At 36.0% G+C, this 20,618-nt stretch overlaps 2 non-coding genes across 2 annotated transcripts; one reads left to right on the forward strand and one right to left on the reverse strand.

The window, feature by feature from the left end:
* Positions 1-8,421: 8,421 nt before the first annotated feature.
* Positions 8,422-8,586, forward strand: LOC142431263 (U1 spliceosomal RNA). The gene has a single exon (XR_012780795.1). It is a non-coding gene; the product is annotated as a U1 spliceosomal RNA (small nuclear RNA).
* Positions 8,587-16,589: 8,003 nt separating this feature from the next.
* LOC142431130 (U6 spliceosomal RNA) lies at positions 16,590-16,696 on the reverse strand. Its single transcript, XR_012780697.1, has one exon. It is a non-coding gene; the product is annotated as a U6 spliceosomal RNA (small nuclear RNA).
* Between the last annotated feature and the right edge of the window lie 3,922 nt (positions 16,697-20,618).

A 20,618-nucleotide genomic window follows, 5' to 3' on the forward strand; every position in this document is an offset into this window, starting at 1 on the left:
CATGAAGAGTATATTAGGTGACTCTGAATTATACATGAAGAAATTGTTGGAAAAAAATTTTCCAACCTTGAGATGCAATATTGAAAGGTTTTATTAGAAAATATGTAATGATGCAAGAAGAATCCAAAATAGATGGAAAGTATACACAGAATCACTGTATCAAAAAGGACCAGTCAACATTCTACCCTTTCTGGAGGTAGAATATAATCAAGATCAATGGTGATGAAAGAAAACCTTTAAGCTGCATTGAAAGAATGAGTCAAAAACAAGACATGAAGAAACTGATGGGATACCAATAGAAATGTTTCAACAAGCTGATGAAGTACTGGGAGCACTCACTCATTTGTCTATGTCAGAGAATTTGGAACACAGCTAATTGGCCAACTGATTGGAAGAGATCCATATTTGTACCCATTACAAAGAAAGGTTACCCATTGTAATGCTCAAACTATGGAACAATGTCACTGATAAAACATGCCAGTAAAAACATTCTGAAGATGAATTCCCCCACAGATGCATAACACACTGCTAAGGAAGGAGCGAGAGAAAAAATATCAAAAAAGATATGAGATGACAGCCAAGATTCCACAGTTGAATATAATAACCCTGAAAGTCAATGTTTTGAATTCCCCCATTAAAAGACAAAGGCTGGCAGACTAGTTTAGGAAACAAAACCCAACAATCTGTTGTCTACCAGAAACATATCTCAAGCTCACAAACAAAAACAGGTTGAGAATCAAAGGTTGATGGAAGGTATATCAGGCTAATGGCAATCTAAAAAAAGCACAAGTCACAATTCTAATCTCTGACAAAGTTGATTTCAAGGTACAAGACATAATAAGAGATAAGTATGGGGGTTGTATAATGTTTAAAGAATCAGTAGACAAAGTGCCAATGAGCATAATAAACAATAGGCGAGTCACGAAATTCATCAATTAAACCCTTCAAAAGATGAAAAAGGAAATCATGAGATTGACAATATAGTAGACAATATAGTATTGACAATCATAGTAGAGACTTCAATGCACCACTCCCTAAGAAGAATAGATCAGTGGGAAAGAAGCTCAATAAGGATGCTAAGAACAAACACTACAATCAGTCAACTTGACCTGATAAATATAGTCAGAGCTCTCCACCCAACTGCAAAGAAGTTCACATTCTTTTCAAGCTCACATGGCACATATTCTAAAACAGACCACAGGCTGGGTACAAGTCAAGTCTGAGCAAATTCAAAAATAGTGGTCATTCATACCTCCTTCACTGACCAATATGCCATAAAGCTGAAAATCACCCCCCCCCAAAAAAAAAGATCTAAAAAACAAGGCAAATACTTGGAGGATGAAGACTTTACTTCTTCAAAATTGACACAAATTAGAAAGGATATCAGGTAGTTTCTAGAAATCAATGAGAATGAGAATACCACATAACAAACTCTATGGGATACAGACACAGAAGTTATTAGAGGATGCTTGCTAGTGATAAATGCCCATCTGAAGAAGGAAGAGAGACTTATGGTAGATGTCCTCTCACAAAACTTTTACCAGTTGGAACAGAGTCAACAGAGCAATCATTCGAATAGAAAAAAATTATTAATTAAAAATCAGGGGAGGAATAAATGAGTGGGAAAACAAAACAACTGTGAAGAAAATTAGCTCAGTAAAAATTTGGTTCTTTGAAATGATTAACAGAATCAACTAACCATTCACAAGCCTAACAAGAGTTAGGAAGAGGCAGATGTCAATACCCAGTTTGAGAGGAGAAACAGATGAAATTACAATAGACCCCAATGAAATTAAAAGACTAATTACACTGGACTATGAAAGACTGTACTCAAAGGAATACAATAAACTGGAACACATAGACAAGGTTATCAAGGACTTACCAACTAAAGAGTCCTGGCCCAGATGGCTTCATGGGAGAATCCTACCAAGAATTCAGAGAGGAGCTCACAAAAATGCTTCACAAGCTTTTCCAGAATATAGAAAAGAGCAGTAAACTCCTAAACACATTCTATGAAGCTAATATAACACTGATACCCAAATAATATAGAACTACAGGATGATATCTCTATTGAATATAGATACAAAAATTCTTAATAAAATCTTGGCCAAGAGAATACAAAAGTATATAAAAGAAGAATCCATCCTAATCAAGTGAAATTCATACCAGGGAGACAGGGATGGTTCAACATTCAAAAGATTTTATCAAGAGAAAAATAAGATATCTCACAGTCTGGGAAAAGATAGTTAGTAATGGCATATAAAAGAAAGGTTTTATCTCTAAAATCTACAGAACCTTGAACTTTACAATGGAAAAAAAAACATTTGGGTTTGCTCTGTCTTGTTTTGTGCCTATTATTGTCTCTGCATGTCTATCAAGATAAGATACATGCAAAAAACAATCCAGAGGAGAAAAAAAAATGGTACTGGGAAAGGGGATCCAGGGGACATGGGAGAGGGGGAGGGGGAGGAAAAAAAGTGGGCAGTTAACAAACCCAGGGACAAGGGAACAACAAGTGATCTAAAATCAATGGTGAGAAGGGTGAAGCAGGACTGGTAGGGCTTGATCAAGGGCAGTGTAACTGAGAGGAATTATGGAAACTCAAATGAAGACTGAGCATGATAATGGGACAAGAGGAAAGTAAAAGGAAATAGAGGAAAGAACTAGGAGGCAGAGGACATTTATAGATGTCTAAATACAAGCATATATATATATACATACATACATATATATATGAATGAGGAAATATATACATGTACATATATTTATGGGTTTAGTATTAAAGTAGCAGATGGATGTTGGACCTCTATTCAAGTACTCCCTCAACACAAGAACACTTTGTTCTATTAACCTGGCATCCCATGATGCTCACCTTCCCGATACAATTACTGAAGACAAAGCAAGTGCATAAGCAAATGTGGTGAAGACAACTGAAGGAGCCTGGCTATCAAAATATATAGCACCTGTGATCTTCAAGCCTTGAAAATAAACAAGCAGCCATCTAGCTGAGAAACAACAAGGCCCACATGGAAGAAACACGCCAGCCTGTGTGGTCATGAGTTAGGATAGGATCAGGTATCAGGCATCAAAACCAAGAACAAAAAATCATATCTTTGTGAATGAGGGGAGTACAGAGTGGAGACAGAAAGCCCCTCTGTAGGCAATTAGATATCCCCTAACGGAAGGGCCGCAGGGAGGAGAAGAGCCAGTCAGGGTGCAGTATAGAACTGATGAAACATGCAGCTTTCCTCTAGTTCTTTCATACTTCCTGCCCCCAGATGAAAGAAAACGTTTTGAAAATGATGGTGGCAGCAATTGTAGAATCATGGCTGATCTAATTGAATTATGGATTGTTATTATATATATATGAGCTCCCAATAAAATGGTGAAAAAATAATTTTAAACTTTAGAAACCCAATAACGCTGTCTTCTGTATAGTGATACGGTTATAAATCAAATTTGACTAGGAAGCAATAAAGTTATTTTTTGTTGCTCTGTTTCGATCTCTTTTGAATCTAATCCACAGTACGTATTCACATTGTACTTATTTTTTGAATAATGCCTTTTTAATTTTTCAATTTGTTCTTTTCCCCTTGGTCTAATTCTCCATAAGCTCTATCTGAAATTACACTTTATTTTTTCTCTCATCTTTCTTCTTTCTCCCTGATTACATTCCTTTCTTTCTTCTTCTTATGATCTGGACATTTTGAAGAAGAAAAACAAATTGTTGTATAGAATGTCACCCAATTTGGATTTGTCATTAATTTCCTTAAGAATAGAATGTTATTCATTTTTTATAAAGCATATCAGTGAAGTCATTATTCCTCTTTTAGTCTGTTATATCAAGATGATTTTTCATCTCATGTGGATTATTATTTCTTATTATTGAACATGTTAAATTCCATCATTAACTTAAACTATCTTGCTGAGGATCTTCATGGTTTATTTATTAATTATCTCCTCCATTTGATAAATACATTTTGAGAAATGGTTTGAAACTCAATGTTCTCACCAAATCTCCCCTTGCCCAACTCACTTTAGTACATATTTAGGAGTTTTGTTTGAATAGAAAAGTGTTCTAAAAATAGCCAAATGTTGTTCTTCCCATCTGTTATTCCTCTACATTTATTAGAAAAACTTTCCTTTCTCCAATTCTTCACCTATTCTTTTATCATATACTTAAATCTATATGAACACATCGATTGCTACTTTATTCAATGAATCATAGTCCTACATTCTTGTTCAAGTTGTGTAAATTATTTTCAGTGTGGGTCTCTTTAAGCTGCCTACTCTCTCCTGTTCATTTCCTCCCAGATGTTTTTAGTGTTCTCTCTCTTTCCGACTGCAAAATCTGAGGAGATTCAAAAAGCTCATGGGAAATAATACATTATCTTTTGATTTTATTTTTTTCTATGAAATTTTTGATGCCTTCTCACTTATTGCTGCTTTAGTCAATATGCTTCATATCTAGTTCTGGAGTCTACGTTTCAAGGTGACCAAGATGCAGATATATATTCTTCTTTATTTCTCCTTATATACTAAAACCACATCTTCCTATGGATACTTCCCATTCTAATCCAATGTATGAAGGTGCACTTTAATATTTCTACTTTCCATATTTGTAATTGCCTCATTAGTAAGAAATCTGTCTCATTTAATGGGTCATAAAAATATGAAAATAGATTCACACATTACTATACCATATTATTGTGGAAAACAAATCTAAGTATAGCCTAAGGACAGTGGTATTTCACTAGTTGAATTTATAGTTCGTTTTGTCTTTAGACTGATAGTACACAGTGAAAATACTACGTTGTTTCCAAAATTTACTTGAGCTAATTATTATCTCACTTGAGAGTGGTTGTCATTGGAAATACAATGTTGTTGATTTGGTTTTGTTTGTATTTATTTTAATTTTCCTCAATCCTTATTAAGTTTATTTTTAAGTATGCAAAACAAGAATAGTTCCCAATATCACAGTTATTTGAAAAATTATGTATAGAAAAACATCATCCTACCGTATAATCATTTAATTTTCTACCTACCTTCTTCTTGCACTCAGTTATTCAGTCTAATTAAGATCAAATTCCTATTTATTTTTGCACAAATAAACAGATATGGATACATTTTCTAAAGTCTCCTTTCTTTCTGCCTACACATAATATCATTATATATATATATATATTCACTTTTCAGTTTTTACTTCACAGTGTTTAGAGGCATAACTCCTTTCAATTTCATTGCAATTTCGCCATTCATTTTGTACAATACATGACATTACAATGTGTGGATTTACTTTAGTTTATGTAACCCATTACCGATATGTGCACATTAAAGTTTCTTGTAGTATTTAACAATTACAATAAAAGTTAAAAATAACAAAAAAGCCCTGTATATATACATTTTCATATTTTCTTCATAGGAAGTTCATGGAAGTAGGATTATTGGATCGATATAGATGTGCATGTAATTTATTTCACCATTGCAAAATATGTCTTTTTAACAGTTGCATCAATGTGTTTTCACAAGCAATAGCTAATTTCCACAGTCTTATCTATATGAAATATTCTCAAGGATTTTTTTCTTCAAACCTCTGACAATATAATAGATTAGAAAACTTGTTTTGATATAGTTTCAACTTGCCTTTCCTTTATAACGAGTATAGTCAAGCATTTTATCATAGGTCTAAGGACTGTTTGAAGAAATTTTATAAACATAATTTGTTTATGTCTGTTGTGTGCTTCTCTATTTTGTTTTAGATTTTTTTCCTCATATCTCATTTTAAAATATTGCTTTAAAAGTTAATTATTGATCTGCAATAAATACTGCAAGTAGTATCTCCAAAGTTTCTACTTGTCTTTTGACACTGTTTAGGTTGTATGACAAGGAAGAGATGGAAATTGAGAATGCAGAATGCAGAAGGATAGTTACAGAGTGCTCTTTTTTTGAAAATAACATCTATAGAGGAAAGGAAGAATTTCAATATATTCTATCCTCTTATAAGCCTCAATATACATCATTTAAGGTATTTGAAAGAGAAATAACAGCAATTATTAATAAAAACAGCAAACTTGAAGAGCTTAATATTTCCCCAAATGCCTCCATTGTTTATCATGGTTATTTAAAATAAATGGTAAAAAGAACTTGAAGACAGCTAAAAGTTATCTTGATATATCAAGGTAACTTTTAAGTTTATCTCAGATGAACTAGTAGGTTCATGAGAAAATATTGGATTTTCTTCATTCACAGGCCAATAGAAGCATTGAAAGATTAAGGTAACATAAGAAAACAACAAATAGCAAGAAATAAACAGGAATTTTGGGATATGTTCCTGAAATGTGTCATCTTTTAAACAGCGAAATTGGTGAGCTTAAAGTTCCAAACTTCTAGTATCTCCCTTTACATCCATTTCACTTTGTCTCTAAGAAAGGTTTGGGAAAAATAGAAACAAAATAGTTAAGGCTATAATGTGCCTAATGAGATGTAGTCTATTACTTAATAGGCCCTCCTAGCCATTTGTAATCGCTTCTGTGATGCTACTCATTAGGCTGCTAAATGCAAGGTCAGCGGTTTGAAGCCACCAGTTGGTCCATACGAGAAAGATGGAGCTTCCTACTCTTGTAAAGGGTTTGTCTTGGAAGCTCTCAGGGGCAGTTCTACCACGTTCTGTAGGGTTGCTATGTATTGGCCTGGACCCTATGGCAGCAAGTTTGGTTGGGGTTTGAAGGCCTGTGGTTGGCAGCCCAGAATATAATCACTGTGCCACCTGAGGAAAGCCACCAGCTGCGCACCCAGAAAGAGATGAGGCTTTCTGCTCTGACAAAGAGTTACAGTCTCAGAAAACCACTGGACCTGTTCTACTCTGTTTCACAGCGTTGCCTTGAGTCAGAATCGACTTGATGGCAGTGAGAGAGAGATGCCTATGGTTATTGAGTTAGTCTAGGTAGACTAGAGAGGCAAATCTACAGAAACTCATATGTATATGAGAGAGTTGTATATAAAGGGTATCTTTACATGAATAAAGCATCCCAACCCAGAGCTGTCCAAGCCCATAAGTCCATTAGCCCATAGGTTCGACACATCTACAAAGTCCTTCTCAAGCTCACAAAACACGTATAATGACGCCAACTGTAAGGAGAAAGCTGAGTCGGTGAGTGTGTAAGCATCTCAGTGCTGGCAGGGTCTCCACGCAGCTGCTTCAGCACCCAGGGCTGCATCGGGTTAGGTCCATGTGGCTTCTCCTCAGGGATGTCTCGCAGGAAATGAGCCCTGCAAGCTAAGAAAGCCGCACACTGGTCTGACCATTAGAGAACAAGAGACCAGAGAAGAAGAAAGGTGCAGCTCACTGAGCCATTTATCTCTGCCCTTCAATTAATCCCACATGTGTTTATCGGCCAGGTTGGCATAGTAAACCTTAACTATTATAGTTTGAATCCCACTTTGAAGGGAGTTCTCTGTTACAGGATTAAGGTGGAATGTATCTTCAGTTTCCACCTAACTAGAATGTGAGAAAATTTCCTTGTGGCCATAGTCTGCTGAAAGAAAAAAACACACTTCCACTTTCCTGACTGTAGGTTGGTAGAAACACAAAGACCTGCTTTGACCTTTGGACATTAGCTTCCGTTTCTGGACACTATTTTACTTGCTTTTGCCTGATCTCTGGATTTGGGATTCTATGTCACCATTAACTACCTGAGATATTTCTTTAAAATTCCATGAATTTCTGTTAGATGTAGTGAATTGCAGAAACCATGGATGTGAGAAAATATACTAAAGGGGAAAGTGGAAAAAACATGGAGCTGTACTAAACTTGGAAAAATTGGACATCTGGGATATCTCTAAGTTCCAACTCCCTGTGGCAGGTCTAGTACTAATTGTTATAAATTATTTCCACACCTAAATTGCAGAAGCAGTTCCTTATCTTTAACAACCTTGTAGTGAAGCTAATATGATATAATAATGGAAGTTGTGGTTATCTCAGTGAGAACAAGTTATACAGGGATTCAGTCATTTCTTGATAGATACAATCTACTTAGTTGAGGACCACAATAGGAAAAGACCATAGAAAGAAAGAGACCATAAATTATCCATAGTTATAGACTATACATACATATGAAGCTTTTCAAATTTCTATCTTCGGTCTTGGTTTCATCCCAACAATTTAATAATATTTTCATATTGGTTATTTCTTCTGATCTCTTCCTGGGCATTAAACACATATACATACACAGAGACACACACGTCTGTGCCTCTTTGTGTTCGCTTTTTGTTTTTGTATTACCCAGGTCACCTAAAGAAGGATTAGCCTGTGGTTACGCACTTTGTGCAACCAGCCACAATCAGGGGTCCTCAAACTTTTTAAACAGAGGGCCAGTTCACTGTCCCTAAGAACATTGGAGGGCCTGACTATAATTTAAAAAAATACTTACCTGGTGGGGGAGATACTATGGTCAAGAAAGTGGTTTTCCCAGGGTGAAATTCATCTATTGCACTCCAGATGTGCTGACCCCTGTGACTTCCCCAAATGTGGGAAACTCGACTGCAGAATTTGTGGTAGTGGGGGGACTATGTTCGTGTTCTCACCTAATTAAGAAAAAAACCCAAACAACTATGAACACATTCCTATACATACTGGATGAGTTGGCTGTTAAGCAGGACAGGCAGCAGCAGCAAGAACACCTGGTGGGCTGCATAAATGTCCTCAGATGGCCACATGTGGCCCATGGGCCATAGTTTGAGGACCCCTGAGCTGCATGCTTTGTTTTTATCCAAATTAATTTAACTGAAACATAATACACAGTACAACAAGGAAGAAGAAGGAAATAAGGGACAGAGAAATGCCCTGCAATTTATGAAATAAAAGTATAGGAAAAGTGTCATAGTTTGTCTTGCCATTTTCAATGGTGTTTGGAGTAATGGTAAGGGTCAGACACTGGAGGGATCAGAGATAGAGATAAAATTTCAGGAAGATGAGCTGATATTTAAATTGGGACTACCCTGGTGTGGTTGAAGGGACTTCCAAAATAGATAGTAGATTTAAATATGGTCTGTCGCTTTGAAAAATCTACCATTCTCCTAGGAAGATAGTTAGCAATCTTGTTTCAACTGTATATATATATATATATATATATATATATATATATATATATATAAAATTTGAAAATACTTTTTTGTACCCAATGTTAATATTATGAAACCCATTGGCCACTGTTGAATTTCTCCTAGATATTATCAGTGTCCACACATCAAATTCTAATGGTGAGCTAACATCAGTGCCATAGGCTTACAGTTGAGATCACAAAACCTAACTTTATCTCATGGACACAGCAGCTCCGAATACGAATTTCGCAGGTTTGGGCTCCAACAATGGTCATTCCTACTGGCTGTCTGACATTACAGCTGAGATTCGCGCAAAATGCTCCTCTAATCACTGAGGCTCTTTCGTTCAGCTTCTCAACACAGGGCAATTAGAGTGTTTTTATAATTTATTCGAAAAAAAACATTTACAGATGAAGTCATTTCTAAAATGCCGAGATACAGAAGGGCAAGGAAGAGTTCCTGAACCCACAGAGGCTTGGTAAAGCTCTTGTGCTACAATTGGCTTTAAACAACACAGATGGGTTATGTGAGAGGTGATAAAATGCTTGGGAAGGTGAAATGATTCCCAAGGAGAGGAGCAGGCAATGGCAAATAAGGCATTAAATTGGCAAAGAATGTGAAAATTAGAAACTCTAACCAGAGCCACTGACTACATACAACTCCCAAGTGCCTAGCATTTTTCAGATGACTTAAATGGTGTTAATAGCTTACAAAAGACACCAAGTGAATGTAATTGGATCAGTATTTAAAAGAGTTCAGTTTTAGTAAGTTTTGTTTATTTAATTAAAGACAATTTTATTACAGCCTCTCCTAATATGTAGAATACAAAAATTAAAAAGACCACAATGATAAAAAATATATCAAACAATTATGGTAAACATACACTATATTTTCAATTCAAAAAATTTTGGAGATAATTATATACTCAAATAATATAATAAGAAATAACACAAAGAAGTCATGTGCATAGTTTACCTGATCCTGTGCATGGTCTCATCCTGCAAAATCATTATCCAATAACTCAATTGTGATATTGGCATTGATACTGTCAATATGCAGAATATTTCCAACATCACAAGAACCACACGTCATGTTGGGTTAGCATATTAAGTAAAAATTTGATGATAAGAAACAAAACTCATGCATACATAATTAAGAATACATATACAGTTTTCAAAAACTAAGAAAATTAATTCAGTAGATAATATACCAATTTTCACAGTTGACAATATCTAACAGAGCTGGAGTGGAAAATAAGTTAATATTTGTTGAGTATGAGTACCTTCTGTCAAGTATGCTTATATTTAACCTTCACAACTTCTTCAGATTGATGTAAGTGCAAGACCCATTGTACAGATGAGAAAAGAACTTTTTGAAGTTATTAATTTTTAGAACTAAAATAGAAATGTATGAAGATAATATGTACTAAATGAGATTAGAGAGCTGAAGCTCTCCAAAAGATCCTCAACATAGTTACCTGGAAATAGTGCAATGTGAATTCCACCCCAAGGATATGGAGAACTTAGCTAGGGAGGATAAAGGATAGAAATGAGTCTGATTAAAAGACAAGAAGTTGAAATCAAAAAAGAATAATCAAGTGATAGTGACTGGAAGAATTTGTCTAGAAATGAGATTTTGTGCAGGGCAATGGGGTAGAAAGAGAAAGAAATAAACCATTGCTATTCATCCTATAGGAACTATGGTGATTCTGAACAATGGGTTGCTCACTTCAAAGTCAGCAGTTCAAAACCACCAGCTACACCATGTACGAGAGAGAAGGCTTTCTACTCTCTTAAAGAGTTACAGTCTCAGAAACCAACAGCAGCAGTTCTACTGTGTCCTATAGTGTTGGTGTGAATCAGAATTGACTCGATGCCAATGGGGGGAAAATGATGCCATAGGATTAGATGAGAGGAATCATGAAATTAAAATAATAGTGATGCTGTAATTAGATAAAATAATAATATCTACGGTGCCCTTGGTATTTCATATATATTACCTCTTTTACATTGCACAGTAACTATTTCCTATGGAAAAACACACATTGTAATAAAGTCCATTTCAACTCATAGTGACCTTACAGCCAGAAGGTTACCAAGGCTGGACTCTTCACAGAGGCAAACTGACGCGGCTTTCCCCTGGTGTGGCTGGTGCATTCAAGGCCAGACTGTTCTCCAGTCAGCAGCCAAGCATATTAACTGCTTACTGCACCCCCACAGCTCTGCCCCTTTCCATAATCCTCTCAAACCACGCTGATTATCAAAAGTACTGTTATGAAAAGGAAGTAACTTTGGGGTTAATTGACAGGATGAGTAGTGGAGAAAATAGAAGGAACAGTCAACGTTCAATTACTTCAGATTTTATTTTCTAGGTTCTGTTAGGTAGTCAGTCTAGCGTAAGGCACTGGGATGTCCATTAACACATGCCCAGAGGGCCAAGTTACAGAAACAAAGGAAAGGCACACTGCACATGCTCAAAGCTTCAGGTTTCCAAAAGGTACGCCAGGTAAGCGTGGGTGGGTGCTCCACCTGGATTGGCCCACCTAATTCAATTCAGCCAATGGAGTCGACCAGGGATCATTCACCATGCCCCCCCCCCATGGAATAATTGAAAAAGCAGGAATGCTGAGTCGACCGTGTGACTCTGTGAGCAGTTTCCAGGCAGTCTGCACATTCATGAGATGCTCTGTGGGTGCCAGTGTAAACCTGAAACTTCTTCTAACTCTCATAAAACTCACTTGGATCACAAACCAGACTTTGGCATGAATTCTTTCTCATGCGGAGCCAAGGACCAAGGTATATCTATCCCCAGAGAGATTGAACAGTTCCTTGTGTCTTAGTCCCCAACTTTTGCTATGTGCTTCCTCCTACCCATTTCATTGCTCACTTTCACTTTCGCGGAAGGAGTAGAAAATCGGAGAGAAATGAATCATTACGTGATTCACTGCTTGTGAATACTGCTTATGTTAACGTGTAGGAATTTTATTTAGTTATGATTTTTTAGAATTACCATGTTATTTCTTGCTAGAATTGTATCAGTGTTTTTCTCTTTAATATTGCCATGTTTTGTTTTGTTTTACTTATCTTAAGACACTTTGATTATAATTCTTCAGAAGGTGTCAAAGGAAGGTTTTTATACCATAAATAACAGTTATCAGCTGACAATAGACAATTTTAGACTTCATTGATTTTAGGATATTTTTGAATTTAAGAAATGATTTAAATGTGAGGAAATGAGGTACCTTGGAATTGATAAAAGTAAATTAAAATGTCCAGTTATCATTAAGGCCTTATTTTAAGCCAGGAACTGAATAAATACCACCTGCCATATCAATCAATGCTGTACATGAGATATATTTGTGTCCCCTTCACTTTGTCTTCCATCTGATTATTGAAGTTAAGATATTAATTGTTCCTCTGAACCACAGAAATAGTCTTGGTATGCACTTTCCTGAATACATGACCTGTCATTCGTCTTCCTTCCCTCCAGACATTTTCTTCTCTGTGGATAAGTTATTTGTCCTAAAATTCACAGTCATGCACATCTCCTCAGATCAACTTTTAAGGCTAGTTTCTAAAAGTTCGATTCCCTGGACTACTGCTTCTGTTTGGGTGTAACTTTAAAGCTGCTCATCCATTCTAAACTTTGCTCTGTTCATGGAGCATAGCCTTAGGGGAAAGTTGTGCTATTTCCCCCAGTCAAGCTCTGCCCTTCAACAAAAGTCAATAGGTACTAACTGCAGACACCTGGGGACACATTTTAGCAGGCCAAAATTGCTCAGGCACCATATAGGTTGCTGTAATAATAGTTTTGTAAATCATGGTGTTTAAATAAAATGGTGTTTAGAAAAAAAAAGGGAATAGAATTTGGGAAATAAAAACAATGAACAGTGTCCTTCTATGGTTCAAGACAGGGCCAAGATGCTGTGGGCAAAGGGATGACATAACAATTCCCTTTGGAGAAATAACTGTTGCCCCAGACAAAGCAAATGCTGAGAGCATTTTATTAGAGAATTGGAAAAGTCATTACTGGTGATTTACCTTCCTGTGAGGGTTGCCAAGTAAAATAGAGACTTCTCTGTTAAACCTGCATTTCAGACAGACAATTGTAGTAGTTATATTATTTCATGTCAACTTGAAGGTATATGAAAGTGTAGGGATGATATTCAACATGTCAGTCTGTCACAGCTTAATGGTGCCTTCTTGTGGGCGTGGACTTCTCATAAGGAGGACCCTGGGAACCTGCCCTTCTCTCCCTGCCTTTAACGCCCTGCTGGCAAGCCACTCTGGGACATGCCAGTGTCCTGTGGTGCATCCACTACCATTAGATCTGCAAGAATTTGAACCAACCAACTTGTGAACTTTCGCATTTTGAAGGATTGCATGTGGCTACATGATTCTGAAGAGGACTTAAGAATTTGTATCAAATGTATGGACGTAAATTCAACTGAACTGGGATGTTTAATGATGCGTAATTACTCCTTGATACAAAGCTATCTTTTCCACATATATGAGTGTCACTGGATTTGTTTCTCTAGTCAAGACGACCTACCACAACAATAGATAACAGTTGTCCTTCTATTTATTCATTAAATATTTTATCTCTATGCATGACAAAAATTCACAAAACCTCAAAAGATTGAAAGATATCAAATTTCAAAATTTTGCTGTATATCTCTCTGACTTCTTTGTAGTATTTGACTTTATTTCTTTGAATCCTCTCTTATAAAAGTTCAGGGCTATTAGCTCAATGTTCATATTTAGGATGAACCACCAGAGGAATCCCTTGACTTAAAAGCAAGACTGTACATGCAAATCACTGATCCAGTTATGGCATCCACCAATCCATAGAATCCTAATCCATTCTAACTCAGATATTTATGAACTGGTTTCAAAAATGTATTTATCAAGTTATACACTTATTATTGAATTATGATGTTAATCATTGATAGGGCTACCTTAATTATAGAATCAAAATGTGAGTTATCCTTGGTGTGAAATACCTCTTAAAGATTCTGTTGAATTAATACTTGCATGGAATAAAAAGGTACACTTAGAGTTAAACTTTGTAGTTTTTAAATCACCATAAGTCACTAACAAAATAAACAAATGTTAAACAACCTAACTTTATTTACCTATTATTCAATAAAGACTAACCTTACAGGATAAAATTTTTGAAAATTAGCCACCAGAAATTGCACCCCAGCAAAAACTTTCCCTGGAAAGGGATGCAGAGAAATTCTGTAGCTTTGGAGATGACAGCACAGAGAGAGTTTCCTTTATAGTTAGAATCTGACTGTGTGTCTTCCAGGGCACAACATTTTGTCTCCTGACTCAATATTAGGACATGATCCTTAATCTATTTCTGTAAAACTGAAGCAACATGGTGTTTAATATGGGGTTTAATCCAAGTATATAGTAGAAAAATTATTTGGAAAAAGATTTTGAGGAGGAAGATTTACTTTTCAAACTGTATATCTCTAACTTGAAAAAACAAATTTGGAGTGGAAAAAAAAGTCAGCAATTTAAATTGAGGTAAAATAGTCATCATGAGACTCAAGGTGCCACGCTCAGTTAAGGAACAGGAGGAATAAGATAGAAGTATTTTTTCAAGGACATGAGTTAGAAGGAGGTAATATTAAGAATGAAAACCATGTAAAATTTTCTGTGTGGCTGTGCTAAGGGTTATTTTCAACCTGACCCTGATTTCTAATTGAATTTTTGGATATCTGAGTGCCTGCTTTATTAAAGAATTGTTATTCATTTCTATCAAGTCCATTATTACTTATAGCAACCCTATGCCAAGCAGAATGGTTTACTGTGCAGCCCACTGCCATCCTCCCAATCATTCATACATTTGAGCTCATTGTTGCAGTCGTTGATCTCTTTCAGGGTTTTCTCTCTTTCTTATTGACCCCCCCTACTTTACAAATAGTGATGTCCTTCTCCAGGAACTGGTCCCTGCTAATAACATGTCCAAAGTTAGTAGAAGAAGATTATATTAAAACCACTGATGATGGTGAAGCCATACTAAAACCCTTGACAATGTTCAAATTCTGAACATAAAACATGTACTGAGAAATTCTCATGAACAAATTACTAGAAAAATTTGGTTTGATCACTATTATTTGGTTTTCGGTATAGCAAAGTATGGCAAAGAAATCAGATAGCACTCAGTTATCAGGAAGATAGAATCGTGTCTGAAGTCTTAAAAACTCAAAAAACTCACAGCTATTGAGTTGATTCTGACTCATACAAGCTCTATAGGACAGTCTAGGACTACTCCTGTGGGCTTCTAAGTCTAACTCTATGGGAATAGAAGGTCTTGCCTTTTTCAATGATGTTTTGAATGGTCTTAAAAACTTGTCTTAAAAGAAGCAGCTATCTAAGAGAGGTGACAGCTAAGCACACATGGAAGAAGCACAACAGTCAGTGTGACCCAAAGACTGTTCATACACAATCTAACATCACATGAGGGGAATGTATTCTAGTTTAACTTCTGAGCACCTGGTTTGCAGAAGGCTATGAATCACAGTGAAAGCCCAAAGTCCATTTTCAGAGACCCCATAAGGAACAAACTTCCATTGAATACCCTTGGATCATTGACCAGAATTATGAAAAGCCCTTTCCAAAGACAGACTGTATCAGCAAGTGAATTATTGCAGAGATATGTTAAAGTTTCACATCTTGTCATTTGTTTTCTCTTTTAACTCATTTTTAATTTGTTTCATTAAAAAAATAATTTTCTGTTTTCTTTTGGATTGAAAAGAAAGCAATCAATATCATAGAGCAAGTTGTATAGAAATCGCGATATGAAAACTTTAAACTGCCATTGAAAACGTCATTTAAAACAAAATTTAAAAAAGACATGTGTTGATTTCAAGCCTATTTTGTTATATACAAGGATCTCCCCCTTTATTATATGTAACATCTATGCTATGTATATATATTATAATTTATTATTTCATCGGTATAAGATATATTAAAAACATTCTATTAAAAATTTTATTTAACCTAAATATTTTTCATCTGGCTTTGGAAGAAATTCAGATATCTTCATGGACCTCTACAATTGTTACTTTTCAGTTCTTGCTTCATGTACCTAATAGATATCATCCATGAATATTTTTTTTCACTTGATGGCAATCTGCTTCTAGATTTTTACCTATGCGAATAGATTTTTTTCTTCCAAAGCCACTCAATTGGTAAATTTTTCAACATTCATCAAATTGTTTGGGTGATTATTGGGTGTTAGTGGTCTCTGCATTTAATGTTTGCTTCCTGCTTGGAGAACACAACATTCTCCCAGAAACCCATTCAAGATAGTGCTGAATAACTAAAATTTTAGATAATAATGAAATTCTACTCTTCCTTCAAATGTAAGGCATTAAATACCCTTCACATAAAAATAATAACCATGACCGTAATTATGGGTTATTTTTAATACATGTAAGCATTCAGGTTATTGGTAGGTTAACATTTCTCTTTTTTTTTAATATGGAACGCGTCACGAATTTGCATGTCATCCTTGCGTAGGGGCCATGCTAATCTTCTCTGTATCATTCCAGTTTTAGTATATGTGCTGCCGAAGTGAGCACAACATTCCTTATAAATAGCTCTAATCCTTTAAGTCTTACTTGAACTTTTGGGTCAGTAATCTAACTAGCGAAATTAATCTTCAGGACAGTAAGCAAATGCTTATACAATTTCATGTGAGTTGAAGTGAGGGACAAGGAATTCAACTCGCATCTATCCCGAGTATAGAAGCAGAGGTGCTTTGCTTAAGACTATAATTGGGGTTATTGTGGCCTTGTGGCATTATCTCTAGCCACAGACTCTTCTGAAATGAGAAACTCAGCTATCTAGAAGCTCACAGCATGCTAAGTCATTACTTAAAATTTGTTGTTCATCCCTTGGCAATTCCTGACTAGGCAACTTATCAAGTGTCATATGGCTTCAACCTGAATTTACCTGAAACAGTATCCTTTCCTCACAACCGTTCAGAGTATTGAAAATGCGCATTGTGATTTGGCTTTGCTAACTCAGGTTTAGACTTGGGGACTGGATCCAGATATATTTTCCTGTGCTTTTGTAAAAAAATTTTCTCTATTCTAAACTAATAAAGTGTTGAAAAAAGTAAAGAGATTAACATTGATTATGAAGGAATCTAATATTTATTAACCTTGTTGGCAAGGCATGTTACAATACAACAAATACTTAGCTGACATTTTGTTAATTTTGTCTCCTGCAAAATCTAATGATTGCAGAATAAAACAATGTTCCATAGAGTTTTCATGACCGTTCAAAGGTCGATTGTCCGGTCTTCATTCGGAGGCACTTCAAGTGGGTTCAAACCATCAATTGTTCAATTAATAGACTAAGGAAGAAAGACTTTGCCCCCAAATTAGATAAGGGAGGCATTGAAAACCTTATCCACTGCTTCCAAACATTGCTAGGCACTGAAGGTCTAATGAATTGAGGTAGAATATTGTCAGAGAGAGTGCCAGGGGAGGGTTTCCTCGGATGTTAGGGCATTCAAAATGTGACTAAGAAGGAGCTGATTTTTCCCAGTGGAGTCAACGTGAGTTGGAAAGGCTTGGGGAGTGAAGCTTTGGGGATCTACATTCACTGATGAGTCACCACTCAAGGTAAGGCAAAGCCCCTGCTAATGTGTCAAATATGAATCTTAGAACACTTGAAGTAGTCAAAAATGAAATGAATGAATACAGATCAATATTCTAGACACTACTGAGCTGAAATGGAATTGTATTGGCCCTTGGAATAACAAAATAAAATGATTTCTATGTTGGTAATGACACAATCAAGAATGGCATTGCATTCATTGTCAAAAAGGGATACTGCAAAATCATGAAGCACAAATGCTGTCTATGATAGTATTACATCTATCCCACCTGAATGTTGGGAACAACTCAAGAACAGATCTGACACTTTGAACACTAATGACAGAAGACCTGATGAGCTGTGGGAGGACATTAAGAACGTCATTCATGACGAAAGGCAAACATCAAGGTGAATGTCAGAAGAGAATTTGAATTTTGCTTTTAATGATAGAGTAGACAAGCATATTGAAGAAAGGATGGTGTCAAAGAGCTGAATTATAATTTCAAAGAGAAGCTTAAGAAGATATAGCAAAGTATAATAATGAAATGTGCAAATACCTAGAATTACATATGCAAAAGGGAAGAACATGGTCAGTATATCTGAAACTGAAAGAACTAAAAAAAATTCAAAGCTTAAATTGGAATATTGAAATAATGAATGATTCAGGAAGCATCAAAAGAAGATATAAAGAAAGCAAAGAACTGGCCGACAATAAACCATATAGGAAGGTACTAACTGAGCAAGAACCGAAGGTTCTGAAGGTGAGTTCAAACTGCACTGAAAGCATTAGCCAAAAACATGACTCTAGAAATTCATGGAACATCAATTTAAATGTTTCAATAAGATGATGAATCACTGGAAGCATTCACCTATCTATGCCAGGAAAGTTGGAAGACCCTTTGTTGGCCAACTGGCTAGAAGAAATCCATAGTTTAAGAAAAGTGATCCAGCAGAATACCCACACTATTGAAAAATATCACTGATATTACATGCCAGTAAAATGTCGTGGGAGATCATCTAACAAAGGTATGCAGCAGTACATTGAGGCGAAACTGCCAGAAGCTCAGCCAAATTAAGAAGAGAACGTGGAACAAGGGATAGCATTGCTGGTGTCAGATGGATCTTGGCTGAAAGCAGAGAACATCAGAAGGATGTTTACTTGTGTTTTATTGATTCCATCAAGCTTTTTACTGTGTGAATCATAGCAAACTAGGAATAAACAAGCAGAAAAGGAATTCCAGAACACTTCATTGTGCTGGTGTGGAATTTACGCGTGCATCAAGAGGCAGTTTTGTGAAGAGAACAAGGGAATATCGCTTGCTTAAAATCAGGAAGAATGTGCAGGAGGGCTGTTTCCTCTGACCATACTTTTTTGATCGGTATGCTGAGCACATAATCAGACAACAACCACAACCTGGGTTTATGAAAAAGAATGTCACATCGGGATTGGAGGAAGGCTTATTCCAAATGCAGATGACACACCTTTGCTTGCTGATTTATGTCTTTTTGTACCTGAAACCATGCAGTGTCCCCTTGTTCTGCTCTAAGGGCTACCTCTTAGGACATGCTCGGTTTCAAATGAGCAGAATGAAATGTTCTGGTATTTCCATTCTTCTCAATGTTATTGATGGTTTGTTATGATCCCCACAGTCCTATACCTTTGCAGTTTGTTAGGATCCGCACAATCATATACCTATATAAAATATAGGTAAATATCTTTCTTGGTATTTCCTGCCAAGATCCATCTGAGGTCAACAATTATATGTCTCATTTTAACAATAGTCACTTCTGATTTCAGTTTGAATTTCTGACAGCTAATTCAGACAATTGATTACTGCTACAGTCATTGTTCCACGGTCCTCAGGAAAATATCTGTATTTATACCATAATCAAAATAGCAAATGATGAAGTATATTTTCCATTTTAAATATTAATTCTGGTTCAGTGTAATGCAAATGCTATTCTATAATATCCTTCGCTTAGATGTCAATAGTTTCATTCTTATTAACTCCCTGAATGAAAATGTGATATGAACAGTCTGGTCGACTCTCATATGAGACCATTGCATCTTCCACACCAGGACTCCTCTTTTCATCTCTTTCTCTCTGTTACCACCTGTCCTCTTCGACTCCCCACACCTCTCTACCTGATATCCTCTACCCCCAACTTTCCTTCCCAAATCGACAAATCTAGAAGTCATATCCATTGAGGTTATTTATGTGTTTAATGTCAAATATTTGTACATTCCCCCCCACTGGATTTGTCATGTGTAAGGTAATTTTTATGAGATATGTAAAAAAGGAATGAGAAATAGATTTTCACTAAATTAATTGGTTGTTCATACAAATTATAAGAGGGAACAACTGAAAGTTCCTTTTGCTTCTTTTCTTCCCAGAGGTTTGCTCTGGACAATAACCGGCCTGTATCATTCCACATGGAGCAAGAACTTCATGCGGCTCCAAGTTTCCAAATGAACATTTCTGGAAAAAATTTGTAATGAGAACTTCCCCCTTCATATGTTAACCTTACAGTTTATTCATATATGTCTTATAATTTGGCAGACACAATTTGAGATCCATGAAGTCAGAGACTGAATGTATTCCATCGATATCATCAGTGCCTTCAGTATCCATGTCACATAGTAGAAACCAAAATCGCCGGATATTTCATGACTTTCACCTTAATCTCCGTTTCTGATGAACACAGCTAAAAAAAAAATCTGCCATTGAGTAGATTCTAACTCATAGTGACGCTGTAGGATAGGGTAGAACTGCCCTTTTGAATTTCAGTGACGGTAACTCTTTACTGGAGTAGGAAACCTTATCAAGGGAACAAAATCCACCTCGTGTGATCTAGATTAAGTGATTGTGTTTTACTGACTATGCAAAACATTCCACG

This window comes from Tenrec ecaudatus, chromosome 17, assembly GCF_050624435.1.
Source record: "Tenrec ecaudatus isolate mTenEca1 chromosome 17, mTenEca1.hap1, whole genome shotgun sequence".
NCBI classification, from domain to species: Eukaryota; Metazoa; Chordata; class Mammalia; order Afrosoricida; family Tenrecidae; genus Tenrec; species Tenrec ecaudatus.